Here is a 4,264-nt window from a genome sequence, read left to right as displayed (position 1 = left end):
CATCACTAGTGTTGAGCATTCCGATACCGCAAGTATCGGGTATCGGCCGATACTTGCGGTATCGGAATTCCGATACCGAGATCCGATACTTTTGTGGTATCGGGTATCGGTATCGGATACATAGGGATCTGTAAAATAAAGAATAAAAATAAAAAATATTGATATATTTACCTCTCCGGCGGCCCCTGGACTCAGCGCGGGTAACCGGCAGGCTTCGTTGTTCAAAATCAGCGCTTTTAGGACCTGAGAATCACGTCCCGGCTTCTGATTGGTCGCGGGCCGCCCATGTGACCGCCACGCGACCAATCACAAGCCGCGACGTCACCGCAAGCTATTGACGCGCTCATTTTTAAAAATGAGCGCGTTAATGGCTTTGAAAGACATAGCGGCTTGTGATTGGTCGCGTGGCCGCGACCAATCACAAGCCGCGACGTCACCGCAGGCTATTGACGCGCTCATTTTTAAAAATGAGCGCGTTAATGGCTTTGAAAGACATAGCGGCTTGTGATTGGTCGCGTGGCCGCGACCAATCACAAGCCGCGACGTCACCGCAAGCTATTGACGCGCTCATTTTTAAAAATTTTTAAAAATGAGCGCGTCAATAGCTTGCGGTGACGTCGCGGCTTGTGATTGGTCACGGCCACGCGACCAATCACAAGCCGCTATGTCTTTCAAAGCCATTAACGCGCTCATTTTTAAAAATGAGCGCGTCAATAGCTTGCGGTGACGTCGCGGCTTGTGATTGGTCGCGTGGCGGTCACATGGGCGGCCCGCGACCAATCAGAAGCCGGGACGTGATTCTCAGGTCCTAAAAGCGCTGTTTTTGAACAACGAAGCCTGCCGGTTACCCGCGCTGAGTTCAGGGGCTGCCGGAGAGGTAAATATATCAATATTTTTTATTTTTATTCTTTATTTTACACCTCCCTATGGATCCCAGGGCCTGAAGGAGAGTTTCCTCTCCTTCAGACCCTGGGAACCATGAGAATACCTTCCGATACTTGATGTCCCATTGACTTGTATTGGTATCGGATATCGGTATCGGCGATATCCGATATTTTTTGGGTATCGGCCGATACTATCCGATACCGATACTTTCAAGTATCGGACGGTATCGCTCAACACTACTCATCACTATTCACATCCTATGCCGTAACAATACGTCGTAGGTTGTGTCTCTCCCTTTGATGCGAGCTCTAGAGCTGAGCCTGCATCTTTTCCAGCACATGACAGCTGATTTGATCAGTTGTCATGTTCTCTTAACAGCTACAGATGGAACATGTTAAATTCCCCCCAAAAATAATTGTGGAATTGCACTTTTTTCCAATTTCACTGCACTTGAATTTTTTTTCTAATTTGTCAGTACACTGTATGGTAAAATCAATGGTATAGTTGAAAAGTACAACTCGTCTTGCAAAAAATAAGCCCTCACATGGCCATTTTAAAGGAAAAATAAAAAAGTTATGGCTCTAGGAAAAAGGGGAGAAGCAAACAAAGATGCAAAAGTGGAAAGTCCCAAAGTCGTAAAGGGGTTAAACAGTATATTGGGGACTTTATAAAAACATAAAATATGCCTAAGCACTAACAGTTGCTGCTTACCAGCCTGTTGTGCACAGCACCATTCTTCCCCAGCACAAAGCGGCCATAGGCCACTCCTGCCAGCCATTCAGCTACCTTTGCTGACATCACATCAACAGAGGAGCAGATTCTTTCATGCTTTGTTATGTTGACAGGACTTTATGATTGACAGCCAGATTCCCACTCCCTAACTGGGGGAACCGGCTGTTAATGAGAATGATGTTGGAAGTGCTGCCTTGCCAAAAGAACAGAGCTTAAAAGATGCAGCCGCTCTGTTGATGTGATGTCAGCAGAGGCAGCTGAATCACTGGTGGGAGCAGTCTATAACCGCTCTGTCAGGGAGGAACGGCGCTGTGTATATCAGGCATTTAAGCAGCAACTGCCTGCCTATTAGTGTTTAGATAAATTTTTGTGTCACTGATATTCCCTTTCATGCTTCAGAAAATACATGGACGGGAAGCCATGCATACAAGGATAGAGGATAAGGAGCCATGCATGAGGACGGAGATAAGAAGCCATGCATACAAGGACAGGGAATGGGAGCCATGCATACCAGGATAGGGATGAGGGGACAATGCATACCAGGATAGGGATGAGGGGACAATACATACCTGGCTTATACTCGAGTCAATAAGTTTTCCCAGTTTTTCGTGGCAAATTTAGGTGCCTCAGCTTATACTCAGGTTGGCTTATACTCGAGCATATACAGTAAGTCCGATTTTCATCTAGGAGGGTGGACAATTTTTCCCTCACTTATAATCCTAGTTAAAAACGTACAACTATTTTTTTTACAGTAACAGCTATTAATCATTCACAGGACCACAGTTTCCTATGTTACAGAATTGCATCCTTAAAAATCGAATACCTGTGGCATACAATTTTTTTCTCACACGCATACACTTGAATTGGTTAGTCTCACTCAATTTCAAGCTTAAATCTCATCATACTACAATTGTTTCCACAGATAGATTCTGAGAAAAAAAATGGCCATCTGCGCTGCCTCATTGGACAACATGAGTCCGTGTGCAAGCCATTAACCTTCGTCCGGCTGAGTAGGTACAATTGTAACTATTCCGTTTTAAAATTGCAATAACTTTTTTTTTTTCGAAAAGCCGTAGAGGGCTGAAATTTCGTGACATCTCTGCAGTATTGGTCCAGAATATATTGGCCAAATTTCAATAAAATATATATGAAGGTTCAATTGTACCTCTGCAGCCTGTTAACATTGTAAAATTATGCAGCCTGACGAAGGTTAAAAAAAAATTGGACGGCACTCGTCCGATTTCTACGCTCGTATGTATGAGCCTTTACATGTGCTAAGAGCTTTCAGTTGTAAGTATTCAATACAATTTGGCTAAATGAAGCAAAGGAGATTTCACTCCACATATTAACCGTCAACGGACAAAAACAATTCTGATTTATTTTAGTTTGAGACAAAAATGTACGTCGTCTGCAGTGACATAATAACAGGTGGTCAACTTATGTTCACATGAGCCACTGCGGCTTTTGGCAGACGAGAGCATGTTCTCATCTGGACAGTCTGGCTTTATTTGCTATGTTTAGCTCCACTGTAGCATAGCTACCTCACGCAGCACTCTGTACTTATTCAGGTACAAATAATGAACACCTGAGGACACGGCATATGGGACACTCTTAAGATTATACATTCAATTTTAAGGATTATTATACTTGATTTACAGTACATGTTACTTTAGAATTCTTACTATTTTATGTATTATAACTTATATTATTTCATGTATTTTAATTAGTCTAATAATAATGTAGATATTCCAGTATTTAATTAGGTTACACTACTCAAGTGCTATTACTTACATTACTTTTGGAAGGAAGCTGCAGTTATTGTGTCATTTTTAAAGAGAACCTGTCACTATGAAAATGCCGTCTAATTTGCAGGCGGCGTGTCATAGAGCAGGGGGAGCTGAGCAGATTAGTATATAGTTATGTGAGAAAAGAGTCTTGTATACCTGGGTTTTCATCATTTAATCCTCTGCCCTTTCTGAGATTTTGGATCCAGTGGGCGGTCTCTCTGTAAAGCACACTTACACAAAGAAAGCCGGCAGTCACTGATAGGACCGCCCACTGGACCAAAAATCACAGAAAAAGCAGAGGTTTAAATGATGAAAACACAAGTTGTTCTGAACAGTTCTGAAAAAACTATATATCAATCTGCTCAGATCTGCCTGTTCTGTAACATGATGTCTGCAGATTGAACTGCATTTTCATGGTGACAGATTCCCTTTAAGTGCAATGTATTTATTTTTTTATTTTTAGTAAAAATTGAGAGTGGTGCAATCTAATACTGAAGTGGCATTTTTAAAAAAAAAACTTTTCTTAATCTGTTGCTATTAATATAGCAATTGGTCACTTTTAGCGAAAGGACCAAAAAAAATGGAACAACGGCGCCCCAAGAAGAAACAATATCTATAGTAGTGATGAGCGAATATACTCGTTACTCGAGATTTCCCGAGCATGCTCGGGGGTCCTCCGAGTATTTTTTAGTGCTCGGAGATTTAGTTTTTCTTGCCGCAGATGAATGATTTACATCTGTTAGCCAGCATAAGTACATGTGGGGGTTGCCCGGTTGCTAGAGAATCCCCACATGTACTTATGCTGGCTAACAAATGTAAATCATTCAGCTGCGGCAAGAAAAACTAAATCTCCGAGCACT

At 42.2% G+C, this 4,264-nt stretch overlaps 1 non-coding gene across 1 annotated transcript; it reads right to left on the bottom strand.

Annotated features, from left to right (window-relative positions):
• Window positions 1-510: 510 nt before the first annotated feature.
• On the bottom strand, window positions 511-663 carry LOC138677758 (small nucleolar RNA snR70). The gene has a single exon (XR_011321152.1). It is a non-coding gene; the product is annotated as a small nucleolar RNA snR70 (small nucleolar RNA).
• Window positions 664-4,264: the final 3,601 nt, after the last annotated feature.

Source organism: Ranitomeya imitator, chromosome 4 (assembly GCF_032444005.1).
Source record: "Ranitomeya imitator isolate aRanImi1 chromosome 4, aRanImi1.pri, whole genome shotgun sequence".
Taxonomy (NCBI): domain Eukaryota; kingdom Metazoa; phylum Chordata; class Amphibia; order Anura; family Dendrobatidae; genus Ranitomeya; species Ranitomeya imitator.
The sequence above is the reverse complement of the archived record's forward strand: the minus strand, read 5'-3'. Positions and strand labels throughout refer to the sequence as shown.